This window comes from Tachyglossus aculeatus, chromosome 12 (genome assembly GCF_015852505.1).
Source record: "Tachyglossus aculeatus isolate mTacAcu1 chromosome 12, mTacAcu1.pri, whole genome shotgun sequence".
NCBI classification, from domain to species: domain Eukaryota; kingdom Metazoa; phylum Chordata; class Mammalia; order Monotremata; family Tachyglossidae; genus Tachyglossus; species Tachyglossus aculeatus.
Genome location: NC_052077.1, coordinates 394826 through 417749, shown reverse-complemented (window position 1 = coordinate 417749; position 22924 = coordinate 394826). Strand labels below are relative to the sequence as shown.

At 45.3% G+C, this 22924-nt stretch overlaps 3 pseudogenes; all 3 read right to left on the bottom strand.

Moving 5' to 3' along the window:
* Positions 1-871: 871 nt before the first annotated feature.
* Positions 872-7810, bottom strand: LOC119935544 (annotated as a pseudogene).
* Positions 7811-10559: 2749 nt separating this feature from the next.
* LOC119935543 lies at positions 10560-14477 on the bottom strand (annotated as a pseudogene).
* A 2168-nt stretch (positions 14478-16645) lies between these two features.
* On the bottom strand, positions 16646-17553 carry LOC119935565 (annotated as a pseudogene).
* Positions 17554-22924: the final 5371 nt, after the last annotated feature.

Here is a 22924-nt window from a genome sequence, read left to right as displayed (position 1 = left end):
AGGGCTTAATATACATCTTGCACATAGTAAGCCCCTAACAAATTTAAGAATTATTGTTATGATCCGAGAACAGTGCCTGGCACATAGTACAGGCCTGACCAACAATATATTTACTATTATTATTGTCTTTCCACTCCCTTTCACTCAGTAATACTTTCTAAAAGCAGAGCATTGCCTGGCCCATAGTACAGGCTTGACCAACACTATATTTACTATTATTATTGTCTTTCCACTCCCTTTCACTCAGTAATATTTTCTAAAAGTAGCGCATTGCCCAAAAGGCTTAATAATGTTCAGGAGAGGTAAAAACACAATCTCTACCTTCAAGGACCTCACAATCTAGTATGGCACACCAACTCACACACAAATCTCATCAGTAAATCAGTAGTCATCAGTAGTCCTTATTGAGATTCTCCAGGGACAGAGCACTCTACTAAATGTTTGGCCTAAACATGATCTCTGAGCTCAAGGAGATCACAATCTAACAGGGGACCCCAACCCCCAAATTACAAGTAGTCGATCAATCCATTTTATTTATAAAATGTCTGTGTGGGGAGATCACTGAACTAAGGGTTTGAGAGAGGACTATAAGAGACAAACGACACAATTGCTGCCCTGAAGAAGCTTACAGGCTCATGGGAAAGACCTACACAAAATAATTTTCAGATAGAAAGAAGGGCTTGAATAGTAGAGGACGTTTAAGAGGACTGCATCCAATCCAATTATCTCACAACTACCCTAGAGCTCATTACTGTGCTAGAAAACTTAGTAAGTCCTTAACAAGTACCATTATTATTATTAAAGTTGATATGTACAAAGGGGAAGAAGAACCCTGAGTGTTCATGCTTGCTCTAGAAGGATCCCTTTATCCTTAAGTGTATTTCCCACACTTTAGGGAGGATACCCTGGACAACAAGCCCAAGAAGGCGTAGTGCACGTCTTTATTTCTCAGGGTGTAGATGACAGGATTCAGCATGGGAGTGATGATTCCATAGAAAAGTGAGACCATATTTCCCCGGTCCAGAGAGCTGGTGGATGGGGGCTGCAGGTACATGTAGATGGCCATCCCATAAGAGAGCAAAACTACCAGCAGGTGAGAACCACAGGTCCCATAGGCCCTGTGGCAGCTCTAAACTGAAGGGATCCTCAGCACGGCCCGGGCGATGAAGCCATAGGAGATCAGGATGAGTGTCACCGGGATCAGGAGGAAGTGGACGCTGATGAAGAAGAGCTCTGCCTCATTGGCCATGGTATTGGCACAGGACAACTTCAGCAGGGAAGACACCTCGCAGAAGAAGTGATCTACTCGCCGGCGACCACAGCGGGGCATCTTCAATGTCCACGTGGACTGCAGGACAGAATTCCCAAAGCCACTGAGCCAGGAGGAGGCTGCCAGCTGGAGGCGGAGCCTGTGGTGCATGATTGTGGCATAGTGTAGGTGTCGGCAGATGGCCACAAAGCGGGCAAAGGACATGACCATTAGTACTCAGTGTACTCAGTGGAACCCAAGGCCAGAAAGATGAAGAGCTGAGCCACACATCCACCGTATCTAATGGTACTGTGTGTGCTGCGAAGGTTGACTAGCATCTGAGGGACGGTGCTGGTGGTGAAACAGAGGTCCAGAGGCTGGTGAGGAAGAAGTACATGGGGGTGTGGAGTCGGGGGTCCATTTGACACAGCAAGGTGATTGTCACATTGCATAGGATGGTCAGGATGTAGGAGACCAGAAAGACCACAGAGAGGGGCAGCTCCAGGCAGAGCTTGTCTGAGAAGCCCAGCAGGATGAAATCTTGTGAGGAACTCCCATTGGCCAAGTCTATTCTGGCTCACCTCTAGGACAGCTGCAGGACAAAAGAAAAACCGGAGTGTCTACACTAAGAAAGTGTCTGGCAGCAGAACTCTCAGTGGGAATATGCTTTGGGGTAGATGGATCATAAGAGACACTTAAGAGAATTATCAGGGTTTTATTGGAATTTATTAGCATACATGATCAGAATTATAATATTAATTAGCGTATTTATCAATAGATTACTGTATGTTCTCTCACTGTACTAAGTGCTGGGGTAGGTACTATATAATCAGATCAGACACCTTCCTGCTTCCAAACAGCCCCCCAGCAGTTATGTACATAACTGGTATTCACTTATTTATATTAATGTCTGTCCCACTTCTAGACTGTAAACTCACTATTGGCAGGGAATGTGTCCGTTTATTGTTATATTGCACTGTCCCAAGCGCTTAGTACAGTGCTCTGAACACAGTAAACACCTAATATATACAACTGAATGAATGAACGAATGAATGAATGAGCCTGCGACAGAGACTGAGAATGAGTGGCCAGACAGATAAGAGGAAAACCAGGAGAGGACAGTGTCAGTGAAGCCAAGGTTAGAAAATGTTTCCAGGAGTGGGGGGTTATCCACAGTGTTGAAGGCACCCTACATTGTCTTGGAAATCATCAAGGTGTGTTAAACCTGGGTGGTCGCCACATAACCAATCTGCCTCCTGAAGTCCGAGCTCCCTGTGAGAGAGGATGTGGAATTTGGGGCATTGAAGGAGAGAAGGCCGGTGGGAAGCAGGACTATGTCACTTTCTTGTTGTCTATTTCCCAGGTGCTTAGCACAGCTCATTGGACCCAGTGGTCCCTCGAAAATACTGTTCCTATGACTGTGGCTACAACTACTCAATCCCCAGATGTGACTATCCCACACCAAGACAGGTTCAGAGACAAGAGAAAATAAGATGAGTAGAGAGAAGCAGGAGAAAAGAGAGAAAAAGAAAGTGTGGCAGAGGCAGAGAGATGAAAAACAGAAAGAAGAAATAAACATTAGTCAGTCAATCAGTGGCTTGCAATGAACATTTACAGCACTGTATTTAGCACTCGGATGAGTATAATATAGTAGGCAAACACAATCCCTTCCCACAGTGAAAGAGAGGAAACAGGAAAGAGAAGGGAAGAAATGAAACAAGGAAGAGAGGTGGATAATGAGACAGATAATGATGTCTTTTATAATCATACAAGATGCCACTGACAGTAAAATTCACCTACACGTACAAAAATTCATTGTCTCTACATACCTCAAGCTTGTCCATATATTTTCTATAACTCTACAGTAATAGGAAAGAGAGAACTGAGTAATTTTCAGGCTGATCAATTACCCTAGACAACCGAACCAGAGTTTTCTGACTGCAAAACAAGATTATCATAGGCAGAAAATGTGTCTGTTTATTGTTATATTGTATTCTCTCAAGCACTTGGTACAGTCCTTTGCACACAGTAAGCGCTCAATAAATACAATTGACTAACTAGAACCTCATTTGTTCTTCTCCCACTATCTTCTGTATCATATTTAACCTTGGATTTTCACCCTTTCTTCACCTCTCCCTCACCTCCATAGCACTTATGTATATATCCCTAATTTATTTATTTATATTAATGCCTGTTTCCCCCTCTAGCCTGTAAACTCACTGTGGGCAGGGGACTTGTCTACCAACGCTGATATATTGTACTATCTCAAGTGCTTAGTACAGTATTCTGCCCACAGTTAGCTCTCAATAAATATAATTGATTGATTGATTCACAGAAGTAGATCTAATTATTTTTCCCAATACAAATTATACCAAGAAGTTGACTAAACCAGGATATACTGCATCCAGAACAATCTCCCATGATTTCTTTTCTTAAAGATTTTTAGGGATGGGGATTCCACAAACTACCTTAGGAGTTTTGTTTTGTTTTGTTTTCTCCCATGTTTTCCCCATTCTAATACCCATCAAGAGTATTTATTGGTCACATACTTTGTGCAAACCAGTGTATTAAACGTTTGGGAAAATACAGCAGAGTAGATAGATAGCTCACTATGTAGCAGTCCTTATATCCAACCACATTCACACCTGCTTTGATTTAAACACCTTTTCTCACATTTACAAATCAATAAATATGAAAAACAAATTAGTTAGCAATTTCCCAGTCAAGCTCACTATGAGCTCTATCTGTCTCTAGATAGAGCACTGTCAATGTCTTCATCTTTCAAGCAATGGACATATTTCCCATCCCTTTTCAAATTAAAATAATAATGGTATTTTTTAGATCCTTGCCACATGCCAAGCACTGTGCCAAATGCAAGGGGAAATAGAGGATAATCAGGTCACACATAATCTCTGCCCCACAGAGAGGCTCTTTTTAACCGTATCTGACCTGATTGCATTCTCTCTACCCCAACACTTTTTCAAGAATTTGGCATATAGTAATTGGATAATGAATACCACAGTAAAAAGGTTCAAGGACCAAGACTAAGTCCCGGCAACCCAGAAAATTTCACCAGAAACTAGCAGAGTGGAAAAATTGCCATTCCCATCTCGATTACCAAACTCCTAGTTCTTATTAATAAAGATCTTATAAAGATCCTTCATTTAGATTGACTTTCACCTTCTGAACAACTAGGTAATTAATGTCAATTACTACATAGTATCAATCACTCGTATCTCCTCCTGCCTTCAGGACATCTCCATCTGGATGTCTGCCCGCCATCTAAAACTCAATATGTCCAAGACTGAGCTCCTTATCTTCCCTCCCAAAGCCTGCCGTCTCCCTGGCTTTTCCGTCACTGTAGATGGCACTACCATCCTTCCCGTTTCACAAGCCTACAACCTTGGTGACATCCTCGACTCCGCTCTCTCGTTCGCCCCTCACATCCAATCCATCACCAAAACCTGCCGATCTCACCTCCACAACATCGCCAAGATCCAATCAATCAATCAATCAATCGTATTTATTGAGCGTTTACTGTGTGCAGAGCACTGTACTAAGCGCTTGGGAAGTACAAATTGGCAAAATATAGAGACAGTCCTTACCCAACAGTGGGTTCACAGTCTAAAAGGGGGAGACAGAGAACAAAACCAAACGTACTAACAAAATAAAATAAATAGAATAGATATGTACAAGTAAAATAAATAAATAAATAGAGTAACAAATATGTACAAACATATATACATATATACAGGTGAAGTGGGGAAGGGAAGGAGGTAAGATGGGGGGATGGAGGGGGGACGAGGGGGAGAGGAAGGAAGGGGCTGAGTCTGGGAAGGCCTCCTGGAGTAGGTGAGCTCTCAGTAGGGCCTTGAAGGGAGAAAGAGAGCTAGCTTGGTGGATGGGCAGAGGGAGGGCATTCCAGGCCCGGGGGATGCCGTGGGCCGGGGGTCGATGGCGGGACAGGCGAGAACGAGTCACGGTGAGGAGATTAGCGGCAGAGGAGTGGAGGGTGCGGGCTGGGCTGTAGAAGGAGAGAGGGGAGGTGAGGTAGGAGGGGGCAAGGTGATGGAGAGCCTTGAAACCGAAGGTGAGGAGTTTCTGCCTGATGTGCAGATTGATTGGTAGCCACTAGAGATTTTTGAGGAGGGGAGTAACATGCCCAGAGCGTTTCAGGACAAAGACAATCCGGGCAGCAGCATGAAGTATGGACTGAAGTGGGGAGAGACACGAGGATGGGAGATCAGAGAGAAGGCTGATGCAGTAGTCCAGACGGGATAGGATGAGAGCTTGAACGAGCAGGGTAGAGGTATGGATGGAGAGGAAAGGGCAGATCTTGGCAATGTTGTGGAGCTGAGGCCGGCAGATTTTGGTGACGGCTTAGATGTGAGGGGTGAATGAGAGAGCGGGGTCGAGGATGACACCAAAGTTGCGGGCTTGTGAGATGGGAAGGATGGTAGTGCCGTCAACAGAGATGGGAAAGTCAGGGAGAGGACAGGGTTTGGGAGGGAAGACAAGGAGTTCATTCTTGGACATGTTGAGTTTTAGGTGGCGGGCAGACATCCAAATGGAGATGTCCTGAATGCAGGAGGAGATGCGAGACTGGAGAGAGGGGGAGAGAGCAGGGCCGGAGATGTAGACCTGGGTGTCATCAGCGTAGAGATGATAGTTGAAGCCGTGGAAGCGAATGAGTTCACCAAGGGAGAGTGTGTAGATAGAGAACAGAAGGGGACCAAGCACTGAACCGTGGGGAACCCCCACAGTAAGGGGATGGGAGCGGGAGGGGGAGCCTGCAAAAGAGACTGAGAATGAACGACCGGAGAGATAAGAGGAGAACCAGGAGAGGACGGAGTCTGTGAAGCCAAGGTAGGATACCGTGTTGAGGAGAAGGGGGTGGTCCACAGTGTCGAAGGCAGCTGAGAGGTCGAGGAGGATTAGGATAGAGTATGAGCCGTTGGATTTGGCAAGGAGGAGGTCATTGGTGACCTTTGAGAGGGCAGTTTCCGTGGAATGTAGGGGACGGAAGCCAGACTGCAAGGGGTTGAGGAGAGAGTAGATGTTGAGGAATTCGAGGCAGCGTGTGTAGACAACTCGTTCAAGGAGTTTGGAAAGGAATGGTAGGAGGGATATGGGGCTATAACTAATCAACCTTTCCTCTTCATCCATACTGCTACCTTGCTGGTTCAATCTCTCATCCTATACCGACTGGATTACTGCATCAACCTGCTCTCTGATCTCCCATCCTCCTGTCTCTCCCCACTTCAGTCTTTACTTCACTCTGCTTCCCGGATTATCTATCTACAGAAACGCTCTGGGAATGTTACTCCTCTCCTGAAAAATCCCCAGTGGCTGCATGTCAACCTGAACATCAAGCAAAAACTTCTCACTCTCGGCTTCAAGGCTCTCCATCATCTCGCCCCCTCCTACCTCACCTCCCTTCTCTCCTATAGCCCAGCCCGCACTCTCCTCTCCTCTGCCGCTAACCTCCTCACTGTGCCTCGTTCTCGCCTGTCCCGCCGACGACACCTGGCTCACGTCCTTCCCCTGGCCTGGAACGCCCTCCCTCCACACATCTGCTAAGCTAGCTCTCTTCCTCCCTTCAAAGCCCTACTGAGAGCTCACCTCCAGAAGGCCTTCCCAAACTGAGCACCCTTTTCCCTCTCCTTCTCCCCTTCCCCCACTTCTGCCCTCTCTCCTTCCCCTCCCCACATCACTTGTACATATTTGTACAGATGTATTATTCTATTCATTTTACTTGTACATATTTACTAGTCTATTTATTTTGTTAATGATATGCATATAGCTTTAATTCTATTTGTTCGGTTGATTTTGACACCTGCCTTCATGTATTGTTCTTGTTGTCTGTCTCCCCCTTCATGACTGTGAGCCCATTGTTGGGTAGGGATTGTCTCTATATGTTGCCGACTTGTACTTCCCAAGCACTTACTAGAGTGCTCTGCACACAGTTAGCGCTCAATAAATATGACTGAATGAATGAATTAGCCACTCTCTTCCTATTTGTGTGTTTTGTTTCTTATCGCTGAGTGCTACCTAGAAATCATTCGTTTTGAATTTCAGTCTATTGACATGAGATCATTTTTACAATTCAGCTGTGTCTTCCAAAGTGTTAATAACCCTGACAAATCTCAGATCACCCACAAATTGACTAGCAACATTCTTGGTTCTTTTGCCCAGCACGGGGAGAAGGATATTATTTAGATTTTTTTCTCAAACCTTGAAGTCCAAAGTATCACAGAGACATGGTCTATTCCACACTCCATCACCTGGCAACGGAGGGAAAATGAAAAGAATTTAGGGGATTGAAGGGAAAAGGAGACTAAGCTATTGCAACATCCTTTCAGCTCAGAGGGATGGGAACCTCTTTGATGCAATGACTGGCTAAGTTCTTTCCATTGCTGATGCACTTTCTAAGTACTTAGGTCAGTGCTCTTGCTGAAATGCACTTTCTAGGTACTTAAGTCAGTGCTCTGCACACTGTAAGCACTCAGTAAATACGACTGAATAAATGAATGGAGTTCAGATCCAACAACATACCTCCATGGAGTCTATGGAATGGGACAGCAGTGAACCAGCGCAGAGGAGCTTCATTGAGACAGAGTTTCAGAGCAGAGCTGTGCAACTCCGGCTGAGGGAACCAACTGAAAATCCTGAGACACCCATGAAGTGATCTAGAATTATGCAACTATTGCTCTGAACCTAAGCCTAAGGAAGAAAAGCCAAGCTGTGTGGACATTTTTATTAACACCACTAGTTTTGCAGTTTTGGAGAGAGTTGTGACTTCTTAGCTTTTCAAGTCTAGTTAATGTTAGTGTCCAGAGGGAAATATCTGGTGGGCTGGTGAGAATCCTGAACTATGAGTCCCTCCAGAGATGACACCTTCAATTTCCCTCATCTCTGGAAAGACACCAGGTCACTGTTGCTGCTTTCTGTCTTACTGCAGTGGCAAACCCTAAAGAGCCTTGGGAAAAACCTCAAGAGCATCAGACTGAGTCAAGGTAGTTCAATGATTCAAGGCCATAAAGTATACGCCGAAGACTGCAAGGATGTGAAGTAGGATTGTTTAGAGATTATAGCGTTGTCTTTCAAATTGGAAGGGTACACCACTAATGGAGAAGTCCATCAGTGAGTGCGTGTTTGGTTTCAAAGGCCATTGAAGGACCCAGAGTTCTGCCTCCATTGTGTAAACAAAAAGGCTGTCATCTGTTGCACTGTCTTGCTTGCTTAAGGTTTGCAAAGTATGGCAACGTTTTCTCTTAGAACAGTCGTTCTCTAATTCTATAGGAAACAGTTCTCATGAAGAGCTTCTTCCTTCTTGATAGCGTAGCACTATTTTGGTTTATCCCCAGAGACTTTTGAAACAGAAATTTTAAATGACATTTTGTTATATGAGGAAGACAAATGAAAATCCTCCAGGATGGAGGGAAAAACTGGGCCATAACTTATAAAAACAAAAGCTCGGAGAAATTATGACCAAGGCCCTTACCTAGAAGTATAGCCAAAATTTGTAATTTAATAACTTATGTAAATAGCTTATTTTAAATGATTTATGTAAAATATCCATCATCTATATCAGTCAAACATCCAACTCACGTTAAGCAATATATGCCACCTGAAAGATTTTGGGATCCCTTAGATATGAGAAAAATCACATAACTGCCATATCAGAGAGACGTAGTGGAAAGAGCAAGGGTCTGAGAGTCAGGAGACATGGTTCCAAACCTAGTTCTGACAATGACCGGCTATGTGACACTGGACAATTCACTGAAACTCTTTGAGCCCAGTTTCCTCACCAGCAAAATGGGGATAAGATACCAATTCACCTTCACTCTTACATTTTGAGCCCTGTGTGTGACAGGGCTATAACTGATTTTATTATCTTGAATATTCCAGAGTGGTTGTTACCTAGTAAGTGCTTAATGACTATTATTGTATCCTCTAAGAAGACAGAGATTGGCAGGGAAAGAAGATACTTACCTCCTTCATGAAATAATACTGGTATTTATTAAACACATAGTCTGGACTACAGGATCCCACATCAGACTCACTATCTCTCATTCCCAAGATCCAAGGATACACAAAGTTTCCTATCTGGGAGATTTCAAGTAGGAAATTGATATGGCCCCTCCCTTTTCTTATTATATTTTATCTTGAGGATTTGTATTGTGCCCTGGCTCATTGTCAATTATAGCATTTTTTTCGTGTGTGTGTGTGTGTTGTTGTTTTTCAATCTGCAATCTTCAATCCATGAGAAAGACCATAGGACTGGGAGTCAAGACATTGAGATTATAATCTCAACCCTACCACTTGCTTGCTGTGTGATCTTGGGCAGGTCAACTAATCTTGGTGCTTGTTTTCTCATCTCTAAAACTGGGCTTCAATATCTGTTCTCCCTCCTGCATGAGAGAAAAATACGATGTGAGCTCTACTTATACTGTGTCTACCCCAGGGCTAAATATGCATCTTGGCACATGGTAATCCCTTAACAAATTTCAGAATTATTGTTATTACCCGAGAACAGTTCCTGGCACATAGTACAGGCTTGACCAACACTATATTTAGTACAGTGCTGTGCACACAGTAAGCGCTCAATCAATACGATTGAATGACTGAATATATTTACTATTCTTAGTGTCTTTCCACTCCCTTTCACTCAGTAATATTTCCTAAAAGCAGAGGATTGCCCAAAGGCTTAATAGTGTACAAGAAAGGTAATAAACACGATCTCTACTCTTAAGGACCTCACAATCTAGGAGGGCACAGCAACTCCCACAGAAAGAGTCATCAGTAAATCCATCAGAGTCTTTATTGAGGTTGTCCATAGACAAAACACTGTACTAAGTGTTTGGTCGAAACAGGATCTCTGAGTTCCAGGAGATCAAAGTCTAACAGGGGACCCCCATCCACAAAATACAAGTCGTCGATCAATTCATTATATTTTTAAAATGTCTGTGTGGGGAGATCACTGTACTAAGGGTTTGAGAGAGGACTATAAGAGACAAAAGGCACAATCGCTGCCTTGAAGAAGTCTACAGGTTCATGGGGGAGATCAACACAATATAATTTTCAAATAGAAAGAAGAAGGGCTTGAATAGTAGAGGAGTAATAGAGGACTGCGTCCAACCCGATTATCTCATAACCATCCTAGTGCTTAATACTGTGTTTGAAAACATAGTAAGCAGTTTACAAGTACCATAACTACTTTTTAAGTTGATTTGTATGAAGGCATAGAGGACCCTGGGTGCTCATGCTTGCTCTAGAAGGATCCCTTTATCCTTTAGCGCATTTCCGACTACTTTAGGGAGGATAACCAGGACACCAAGCCCGAGAAAGCGTGGAAAACATCTTTATTCCTCAGGGTGTAGATGACAGGATTCCATAGAAGAGTGAGACCATCTTTCCCCGATCCAGAGAGGTGGGCGACGGGGGCTGCAGGTACATGTAGTTGGCCATCCCGTAGAAGAGTGAAACCAGCAGCAGGTGAGAGCCACAGGTCCCTAAGGCCCTGCGGTGGCCCTCCACTGCTGGGATCCTCAGCACGGCCTGGGCAATGAAGCCATAGGAGATCAAGATGAGGGTCATGGGGATCAGGAGGAAGAGGGCACTGATGAAGAAGAGCTCTGCCTCACTGGCCATGGTACTGGTGCAGGACAACTTCAGCAGGGCTGGTACCTCGCAGAAGAAGTGATCTACTTGGCGGCGACCGCAGCGGGGCATCTTCAACGTCCACGTGGACTGGAGGGAAGAATTCCCAAAGCCGCTGAGCCAGGAGGATGCTGCCATCTGGATGCAGAGCCTGCGGTGCATGATGGAGGCATAGTGCAGAGGTCGGCAGATGGCAACGAAGCGGTCGAAGGACATGACCATCAGGAGGATTCACTTAGTGGAACCCAAGGCCAGAAAGATGAAGCGCTGAGCCACACAGCCACCGTAGCTGATGGCTCTGCATGTGCTGAGAAGGTCGATTAGCATCTGAGGGACGGTGGTGGTGGTATAACACAGGTCTAGTAGGGAGAGGTTGGTGTGGAAGAAGTACATGAGGGGGTGGAGTCGAGGGTCCACGCGGGACAGCAGGATGATGGTCACATTGCCTAGTATGGTCAGGATGTAGGAGACCAGAAAGACCACAAAGAGGGGCCGCTCCAGCCAGGGCTGGCCTGAGAAGCCCATCAGGATGAAGTCTTGTGAGGAACTCCCATTGGTCAAGTCCACGCTGGCTCACCTCTATTACAGCTGCAGGAGAAAAAAGAAACCAGAATGAAGGGGACAATGACCAGCCCACCATTTTTCATGTCTACAATGAGTAAAGGTCTGGCAGCAGAATTCTCAGTGGGAATATGGGTTGGGGTAGATGGATCATGAAAGACACTTAAGAGAATTATCAGGGTTTTATTGGAATTAATTAGCATAAATTAGCAGAGTTATAATAATTAGCATATTTATCGATAGATTACCATGTGTCCTTTCACTGTGCTAAGTGCTGGGGTAGGTACTATGTAGTCAGATCAGACACCTTCCTGCTTCTAAACAGCCCCACAGCACTTATGTACATAACTGGTATTGATTTATTTATATTAATGTGTCTCCCCCTCTACACTGTAATTTCACTGAGGGCAGGGAATGTGTCTGTTTATTGTTATATTGTATTGTCCCAAGCGCTTAGTACAGTGCTCTGCACACAGTAAGCACTTAATATATACGATTGAAGGAGTGAATGAATGAATGAATGAATGACTGAATGAGCCTGCAAAAAGGACTGAGTATGAGCGGTCAGACAGTTAGGAGGGAAACCATGAGAGGACAGTGTCAGTGAAGCCAAGGTTAGAAAATGTTTCGAGGAGTAGAGGGTTATCCACAGTGTTGAAGGCACCCTATATTGTCCTGGAAATCATCAAGGTCTGTTAAACCTGGGTGGTCTCCACATAACCAATCTGCTTTCTGGAGTCTGAGCTCCCTTTGAGAGAAGGTAGACTTTGGGGCATGAAGGAGAGAATGCCGGTGGGAAGCGGGAATGTGTCACTTTCTTGTTTTGTATTTCCCTAGTGCTTGGCAGAGCTCATTACACCCAATGGTCCCTCAAAAACACTGTTCCTATGACTGTGGTTACTACTACTCAATCCCCAGATATGACTATCCCACACCAAGACAGGCTCAGAGATGAGAGAATAAGAGGAATAGAGAGAGACAGGAGAAGAGTGAGAAAAAGAAAGTGGGGCAGAGGTAGAGAGATGAAAAAGAGAATGAAGAAAGAAACATTAGACAATCAATGGCATGTAATGAGTATTTACAGCACTGTATTAAACACTTTTAAGAGTATAATATAATAGGTAAGCACAATCTCTTCCCTCAAGGAAAGAGAGGAAACAGAAAAGAGCAGGGAAGGAACTAGGTAAAGAAGAGAGGTAGGTAATGAGACAGATAAAGATGTCTTTCATTATCATGTAAGATGCCACTGACAGTAAAATTCAACCAGAAGTTGAAATAATTCATTGTCTTTAGGGACCTCAAGCATGTCCATATATTGTCTATGCCTCTATAGTAATAAAGAAAGAGAGAACTAAGGAATTTTCAGGCTGATAATTACACTAGACATCCAAACTGGATTTTTCTTACTGCAAAATAAGTTTAACGTAGGCAGGGAATGTGTCTGTTTGTTGTTATATTGTACTCCCCCAGACAGTATGGCGCTCTGCACGCAGTAAGCTCTCAATAAATACAAATGACTAACTAGAATCTCATTTAACTTCTCTGTGCCTCAGTTACCTCATCTGTAAAATGGGGACTAAGACTGTGAGCCCCATGTGGGACAACTTGATCACCTCCCCAGCGCTTAGAACAGTGCTTTACACATAGTAAGCGATTAATAAATGCCATTATTATTATTATAAATGCCACTAGTTTTACAATTTTGGAGAGAGTCGTGACTTGTAAACTTTTCAGGTCTCATTAATGTTAGTGTCCAGAAGGAAACATCTGGGGGACTCGGAAGAATCCTGAACTATGAGTCCCTCCGGAGATGACACCTTCTATTTCCCTCATCTCTGGAAAGACCCCAGACTGCTGTTGATCCTTTCTGTCTTGTAGCAGTGGCAAGCCCTAAAGAGCCTTGGGAAAAAGCTCAAGAGCATCAGACTGAGCCAAGGTAGTTCACTGAATCAAGACCATAAAGCATAAGGCCAAGGCTGCAAGGATGTGAAATAAGATTTTTTAGGGTTTATATAGCATTGTCTTTCAAATTTGAAGGGTACGCCACTAATGGACAAGTCCCTCAATGAGTGCATGCTTGATTTAAAAGGTCAATGAGAGACCCAGAGTTCTGGCTCTATTGTGCAAGCAAAATGTCTGTCATCTCTTGCATTTTCTTGCTTGCTTAAGGTTTGCAAGGAATGGCAACGTTTTATTTTACACCAATTGTTCCCTAATTCCATAGGGAACTGTTGCGCATGACCAGCTTCTCCTTTCATGATAGTGTTAGCACTATTTTGGTCTATCCCCAGAGACTTGTGAAATGGAAATCTTTAATGACATTTTATTATATGAGGAGGACAAATAAAGATTCTCCAGGACAGAGGGAAACACTGGGCCATAACTCAACAAACCAAAAGCTGGGAGCATTTATGACCAAGGCCCTGAACCCAGAAATATAGCCAAAATTTGTAATTTGATACCTTAGGCAAATAGTTTATTTTCAATGATTTATGTAAAATATCCATCTTCCAAAGCAGTCCAAAATCCAACTCACGTTAAGCAATACCTGCCACCTTAGATATGAGAAAAATCACTTACCTGCCTTATCAGAGAGGGCTAGTACAAAGAGCAAGTGTCTGAGAGTCGAGACATGGTTCCAGAGCCAATTCTGACGGTGACCGGCTATGTGACACTGGACAATTCAGTGAAGCTCTCTGAACCCAGTTTCCTCATCAGCAAAATGGGGATAAGATACCAACTCACCTTCACTCTTAGATTCTGTGCCCTATGTGTTTCAGAGCTATAACTGATCTGATTATCTTGAATCTCCCTCAGTGGCTGTCACCTAGCAAGTGTTTAATGAATATTATTGTAGCCTCTAAGAAGGCAGAGATTGGCAGGGAGAGAAGATGCTCATTCTCTTCATGAAATAATGCTGGCATTTATTAAACACATAGTCTGGCCTACAGGATCCTACATCAGACTCACAATCCCTCATTCCCCGGTATTCAAGGATCCACATATGGGCAATCCTTCAAAGTTTCCTACTTGGGAGATTAAAAGTACAACATTTATATGGTGCCTCCATTCTTGTATCATATTTTATCTTGAGGATTTGTATTACGACCTGGATCATTGTCATTTGTAGCATTTTTTCGTGTTTATGTGTTGTTTTTTAATCTGCAAGCAATATAGTCCGTTAGGACTATAGGACTATAGGACTGGGAGTTAGGACATTGAGATTGTAATCCCAATTTTGCCACTTGCTTTCTGTGTGACCTGGGACAGGTCACCTAATCTCTATGCTTCAGTTTCCTCATCTCTACAACTGGGCTTCAACATCTGTTCTCCCTCCTCAATGAGGACTGTGGGAGTCCTACTTATACTGTGTCTACCCTAGGGCTTAGTACACATCTTGGCACATAGTAAGCCCTTAATAAATTTCAGAATTATTGTTGTGATCTGAGTACAGTGCCCGGCACACAGTACAGGCTTAACCAACACCTTATTTACTATTATTATTGCCTTTCCACTCTCTTTCACTCAGAAATATTTCCTAAAAGCAGAGCATTGCCCAAAAGGCTTAATAATTCATCCATTCATTCAATCCTATTTATTGAGCGCTTTCTGTGTGCAGAGCACTGTACTTGGAATGTAAAATTCGGCAACTGGTGGATACATCCCTACCCAACAATGGACTCACAGTCTAGAACGGGGAGACAGACAACAAAACAAAACAAGTAGAGAGGCATCAATACCATCAAAACAGATAAATTGAATTATAGATATATACACATCATTAATAAAATAAACAGAATGATAAATATGTACAAACATACATATGTGCTGTGGGGAGGGGAAGGGGGTAGGGAAGAGGTAGGGAGTAGGGACAATGGGCAGGGAAGGAAGAGCAGAGGAAAAGGGGGGCTCAGTCTAGGATGGCCTCCTGGAGGAGGTAAGCTGTAAGTAGGGCTTTGAAAAGGGGAAGAGAGCTAGTTTGGCAGATATGAGGAGGGAGGGCATTCCAGGCCAGACCTAGGACATGGGCTAGGGGTCGACGGCAGGAAAAGGCTAGAACAAGGCACAGTGAGGGGTTTAGTGGCAGAGGAGTAGAATGTGCGAGCTGGGCTGTAGAAGAGGAGAAAGGGAGTGGGGGAGGAAAGAAGGAGGGGGCAAGGTGATGGAGAGCTTTGAAGCTAATAGTGAGGAGTTTTTACTTTACGCGAAGTTTGATAGGCAACCACTGGAGATATTTGACGAGGGGAGTCACATGCCCAAAGCGCTTCTGTAGAAAGACAATCCAGGCAGCAGAGTGAAGTATAGACTAAAGTGGGGAGAGACAGGAGAATGGGAGATCAGAAAGGAGGCTGATGAAGTCATCCAGTCGAGATAGGATGAGAGATTGTACCAGCAAGGTAGTGGTTTGAATGCAGAGGAAAGGGCGGATCTTGTAGATGTTGTGAAGGTGAGACTGGCAGGTTTTGGTGATGGATTGGATGTGTTGGGTGAATGAGAGAGCGGAGTCAAGGATGACACCAAGGTTTTGGGCTTGCGAGATGGGAATGTACAAGAAAGGTAAAAAACACAATCTCTACCCTCAAGGACCTCACAATATAGAAGGGCACAGCAGCTTCCACTAAAAGAGCCATTAGTAAATCCATCAATGGTCCTTATTGAGATTCTCCTTGGACAGAGCACTGCACTAAATGTTTGGTCGAAACATGATCTCTGAGCTCCAGGAGATCACAATCTAACAAGAGACCCCAATCCCCAAAATACAAGTAGTCAATCAATGCACTGTATTTATAAAATGTCGGTGTGGGGAAAGCACTGTACTAAGGGTTTGAGAGAGAACTATAAGAGACAAAGGACACAATCGCTGCCCTGAAGAAGCTTACAGGATCACGGGGAAGATCTACACAACATAATTTTCAGATAGGAAGAAGGGCTTGAATAATAGAGGAAGTATTAGAGGACTGTGTCCAACCCGATTATCTCCTAACCACCCTAGTGCTTAATACTGTACTTGAAAACATAGTAAACAGTTAACAAGTACCATAATTATTATTTAAGTTGATTTTTTACAAAGGCGGAGACGGACCCTAGGTCTTCATGGGTGCTCTAGGTGGATCCCTTTATGCTTTAGCGAATTTCCTACTACTTTAGGGAGGATAACCTGGACATCAAGCCCTAAAACGCTTGGTGCACATCTTTATTCCTCAGGGTGTAGATAACAGGATTCAGCATGGGGGTGATGATTCCATGAAAGAATGAGACCATCTTTCCCCGGTCCAGTGAGTTGGGGGACGGGGCTGCGGTACATGTTGATGCCTGTCCCGTAAAAGAGCAAATCCATCAGCAGGTGAGAACCACAGGTCCCGAAGGCCCTGCGGAGGCCCTCCACTGACAGGATCCTCAGCACGGCCCGAGCGATGAAGCCATAGGAGATCAGGATGAGGGTCACGGTGATCAGGAGGAAGAGGACACTGATGAAGAAGAGCTCTGCCTCATTGGCCATGGTATTGGCGCAGGATAACTTCAGCAGGGCGGGTACCTCGCATAAAAAGTGATCTATTAGGCGGCGACTACAGTCAGGCATCCACAGTCAGGCGTCCACGTGGACAGGGGCTCATCTCCTCCAAGAGGTCTTCCCAGACTGAGCCACCTTTTTCCTCCCCTCCTCCCCGCCGCCCTACCTCCTTCCCCTCCCCACAGCACCTACATATATGTTTGTACAGATTGATCACTCTATTTTACTTGTACATATTTACTATTCTATTTTGTTAATGAGGTGCTTTTAGCTTTAATTCTGTATGTTCTGATGACTTGACACCTGTCTACATGCTTTGTTTTGTTGTTCATCCCCCCATTCTAGACTGTGAGCCCGTTGTTGGGTAGGGACCGTCTCTATATGTTGCCAACTTGTACTTCCCAAGCGTTAAGTACAGTGCTCTGCACACAGTAAGCACTCAAGAAATACGATTGAAAGAATGAATGAATAAATGCAGGGCAGAATTCCCAAAGCCACTGAACCAGGAGGAGGCTGCCAGCTGGAGGCAGAGCCTGTAGTGCATGATGGCAGCATAGCGCAGGGGTTGGCAGATTCAATCGTATTTTTTGAGTGCTTACTGTGTGCAGAGCACTGTGCTAAGCGCTTGAGAAGTACAACCTGGCAACATATAGAGACGGTCCCTACCCATCAATAGGCTCACAGTCCAGAAGGGGGAGACAGGCAACAAAATAAAACAGGTGGACAAGTGTCAAGTCGTCAGAACAAATCATTAACAAAATAAATAGAATAGTAAATATGTAAAAGTAAAATAAATAGAGTAATGGATCTGTAAAAACATACATACAGGTGCTTTGGGGAAGGGAAGGAGGTAGGGCGGGGGGATGGGGAAGGGGAGAGGATAAAGGGGGTTCAGTCTGGGAAGGCCTCTTGGAGGATGTGAGCTCTCAGTAGGACTCTGAAGGGAGGGAGAGAGCTAACGGCGGATGTGTGGAGGGAGGACATTCCAGGCCAGGGGGAGGACGTAGGCTGGGGGTCGAAGGTGAGAGAAGTGAGAACGAGGTACAGTGAGGAGGTTAGCAGCAGAGGAGCTGAGAGTGCGGGCTGGGCTGTAGAAGGAGAGAAGGGACGTGAGATAGGAGGGGGCGAGGTGATGGGGAGCCTTGAAGCGGAGAGTGAGGAGCTTTTGCTTGAAAAACAGAAGGGAACTTGGCTTCACAGACTCCGTACTCTCCTAGTTCTCCTCTTATCTCTCCAGCCATTCATTCTCAGTCTCCTTGTGGGCTCCTCCTCCCACTTCCATTCCCTTACTTTAGGGGTTCCTCTTGGGTCAGTTCTTGGTCCCCTCTGTTCTCTATCTACACTCACTCCCTTGGTGAACTCATTCGCTCCCACGGCTTCAGCTATCATTTCTATGCTGATGACACCCAAATCTACGTCTCTGCCCTTGCTCTCTCTTCCTCCCTCCGGACTCGTATCTCCCCCTGCCTTCAGGACATCTCCATCTGAATGTCTGCCTGCCATCTAAAACTCAATATGTCCAAGACTGAACTCCTTATCTTCCCTCCCAAACCCTGCCCTCTCCCTGACTTTCCCATCACTGTAGACGGCACTACCATCCTTCCCGTCTCACAAGCCCTCAACCTTGGTGTCATCCTCGACTCCGCTCTCTCGTTCAGCCCACACATCCATTCCGTCACCAAAACCTACCGTTTCACCTCTGCAACATTGCCAAGATCCGCTCTTTCCTTTCCATCCAAACCGCTACCTTGCTGGTTCAATCTCTCATCCTATCCCGACTGGTTTACTACATCAGCATTGAGAAGCAGCGTGGTTCAGTGGCAAGAGCACGGGCTTAGGAGTCAGAGGTCATGGGTTCTAATACCGGCTCCACCACTTGTCTGCTTTGTGAACTTGGGCAAGTCACTGCACTTCCCTGTGCCTCAGTTACCTCATCTGTAAAATAGGGATTAAGACTGTGAGCCCCACGTGGGACAACCTGATCACCTTGTATCCCCCCAGCGCTTAAAACAGTGCTTTGCACATAGTAAGCGCTTAACAAATACCAACATTGTCATTATTATTATCAGCCTCCTCTCTGATCTCCCATCCTCCTGTCTCTCCCCACTTCAGTCTATACTTCACTATACTGCCCGGATTATCTTTGCAGAAACGCTCTGGGCATGTTACCCCCTTCGTCAAAAATCTCCATTGGCTGCCTGTTAACCTACAAATCAAGCAAAAACTCCTCACTCTCGGCTTCAAGGCTCTCCATCACCTCGCCCCCTCCTACCTCACCACCCTTTTCTCCTTCTGCAGCACAGCCCGCACCCTCCGCTCCTCTGCTGCTAACCTCCTCACTGTACCTCGTTCTTGCCTGTCCCGCTGTCGACCCCCGCCCCACCTCCTTCTCCTGATCTGGAATGCCCTCCTTCCACACATCCCACAAGCTAGCTCTCTTCCTCCCTTCAAAGCCCTACTGAGAGCTCACCTCCTCCAGGAGGCCTTCCCAGACTAAGCACCCGTTTTCCTCTCCTCCTCTCCATCTGCCCCGCCCTACCTCCTTCCCCTCCCCACAGCACTTGTATTTATTTGTACAGATTTATTTCTCTATTAATTTTACTTGTACATATTTACTATTCCATTTATTTTGTTAATGATGTGCATATACCTTAATTCTATTTTTTCTGACAATTTTGACACCTGTTTATATGTTTTGTTTTGTTGTCTATCTCCCCGTTCTAGATGGTGAGCCCATTGTTGGGTTAGGGACCGTCTCTATATGTTGCCGACTTGTACTTCCCAAGCGCTTAGTACAGTGCTCTGCACACAGTAAGCACTCAATAGATATGATTGAATAAATGAATGAATGAGCTGGTAGACACGAGCCTGTCATCAAGGAATTTATAGTTTAGTGTGTGTGTGTGTTGAGGCTGGCGGGGGGGGGGCGCAGATATTAAAATAAGTACTCTAGCTCCAGTGCCACTCTGGCTAGAGAGGTGTAGTACTGAACAATGCCATTGTTACAGGGCATCATGCATATCATCATCATACTAAGTTGTGGTCAAAATTACACTGCCCTTGTGTTACGTCCCAATAGAGTCAATTAAAAACAGGGACAGCGTGGGGGAAGGGGGGCGGTCAGCTTTACTGGTGGAATATAAACCACGACATTCAGTATCACAGAATGAAAACATGTATTAGTATACAGAAAATCATTCATACTAAAGGATCCTGTTTCTGTTAAGCCCTCAATCCAGGGGCGATGAGATCTCTACCACTATTCAAGCCCTCAACCCAGGGGCATTGAGAATTTCCTATTTCAGGATGATCAACCCCGTTCTGTGTTCATGTTCTTAATGAGTCAGATCGACAATGACGTCCCCGGCCTAAGAAGTCCTTTGACCAGAGCGCACTCTCAGCCTTTCTTTCAGAGTACAGTGAGCAGCCTGGACAGGGATTTGCCTCAGGCTTTTATACTATACTTGCTGATTGTTACATCGAGCTTCTTCTTCTTACTTATATTAATCTACCACTTACAGTTCCTTTGTGTTCCGTTCTTAGAAAGTGTCTCTCCTGGGGCCCAGCAGGTGTGTCTTCGCATGGAGCTTATCTGTCTGTCTGGTTGGAATCACAGAAAGCGATCTATAATTCTGTTTATCTATTTTGATGGTATTGATGATTGTCTACTTGTTTTGTTTTGTTGTCTGTCTCCCCCTTCTAGACAGTGAGCCCGTTGTTGGATGGGGATTTTCTCTATAATAAGAATGATGATGGCATTTATTAAGCTCTTACTATGAGCAGAGCACTGTTCTAAGTGCTGGGGAGGTTACAGGGTGATCAGGTTGCCCCACGTGGGGCTCACAGTCCCCATTTTACAGATGAGGCAGCTGAGGCACAGAGAAATTAAGTGACTTGCCCAAAGTCACACAGCTGACAAGTGGCGGAGCCAGGATTTGAGCCCATGACCTCTGATACTTTACAAGAGCTTAGTATAGTGCCCTGCGCACAGTAAGTGCTCAATAAATACGATTGAATGAATGAATTAATGAATTCAGCAAGTTATTAATGCACGGTGAAAAATGCACACTTCAATACGGCATCCTTTGCAGGGGCTCACAAGATAGTTTAGCCCTTGGTCTTGGCTTGGAGGAATCCCACCCTGCTGATGTGGCCTTGCTCTTGCCACAGTCCCCTTTGGTGATGCTATAGCCTGCCTCATCCCACCTCTGGCATGTTATCTGTGTGGCTGCCAACTTAGAAAGGTCTGCCTCAGCTGCCATCTGGACTGTAAGCTTGTTATGGGCAGGGAAAATTTCTGCTAATTCTTTTGTATTGTACTTTCTCCAAGCATTTTGTACCGTGCTCTGCACATAGTAAGTGCTCAATAAATACCACTGATCGATTGATCGAATGATTGATCTGGTGAATCTTGCAAGGGTCAAATGACAAGTGGTCACCCAACATTGCTTGTCTTCCTGAGATGACCACCTGACTTGCCCCACTGTCTGATAGTCTAGAGTGGGTGAAGTGGATTGGGGGCTCAGGGGAGTGGCGCTCAGAGGGTGGAAGGGACTCCTGTGAGCAGCTGCCAAATCCTGCTGATGCCCAGGGCACCCAGGCCAAGGAGGGGAGAAGAGGGAACCTTCCAGTCCTAAAGGGGCCATTGCCAGGAGGAGGTGGGGGGCTGCAGCAGGTCTAACAAGTGCTGAGATGTGCTGTGCTGTGCTGTGTGGCTAAAGCTGGAGGCAGAGCTCTGCGACAGGTCCAAGTCCTAATGGCTCTGTGGCCATCACAATTAGTTCCCCCAACGTCTGCCCATCCCTTGTACCGGCCGCTTCAGAGCTGCCTCGGCCTGAGGAGCGCTACTATCCTGTAGGGTCTGGCCACCAGGAAACAGGGCATTACAGCAAGCAGATGCTCACGGTAGGAGAGACAGCCATGAATTCTGGTGTCCAAGCTCTACTGTGGATGCCGCTGTAGGCCTGTCAAAGTAGTGCTGTCATCTGTGATGCATCTTCAGCAGCCTTAGGGAGGTCGAGAAGGCTATCCAGCCTAATTCCCCTCCTCCTTCCCTCCGCTTATCCCTCTTCTTCCTACTCTTATCTGTTTCTCTCTGACAATGCCCTTTCCACCACACACACTTACTCAGTTGCCACTTCCCACCCCCAGCAGCTGATGGGAGGGGAAAAATAGGAAAGCTCTTCTTTCTGGAGTCCTGCTTAGTTGTTCATATTGGTCTTCCCTTGGGAACAGGGGTCTTTAGGGTTGTTTGTGTGTGTGTGCGTGTCTCTCTGTGTGTGTGTGTGTGTGTGTGTGTGTGTTTCTATCACTATGCCTCCCCTATTCACCTTGCTCTTTACACCTACCCACCCAGACTCTCTCTCTCTCTCCCTCTCTCTCTGCCTCTCTCTGTCTCTCTCATTCACTCTCTCTCTCTCTTCCCTTTTTTTCTATCCCACTTGGAGCCCTCTTCACCCAAGACCGCACCAGCCCCTTTATTTTGGGTTTGTGGGTCCACCCACAATCCCATGCAGTCAGTTCTGGCCAGCTGTACCATCCAATCAGAAGGCTAGAGCTGGTCCTTTCAGCAACCCCAGGTCTCTAGTATTTTACACGTGAAGAAACACCCAAAGCCCCATTTTCTTTGGCAGACCAACAGGCGTGTGGATGGAACCTGGGAAACAAGGAAGATTTCCTAAGTAGCAGGCAGGATTCCTGTATAAAGTGAGGTTAATCTCCCTTAGAACCCAGAAGGAAATATATTAAAGCCAAAAGATTGCAAAATTTTGGCAATTTGATTGTATACTGCCAAATTGTACACTCCCTGAGGGTAGGGATGCCTACTAATGTTATTTTACACAGCGCTTAGTTCAGTGTTCTGCACACAGTGGGTGCTCAGTAAATGCAATTGAGTGATTGTGAGCTTCCTGAGTACAGGAATCTCACAATCTAACAAT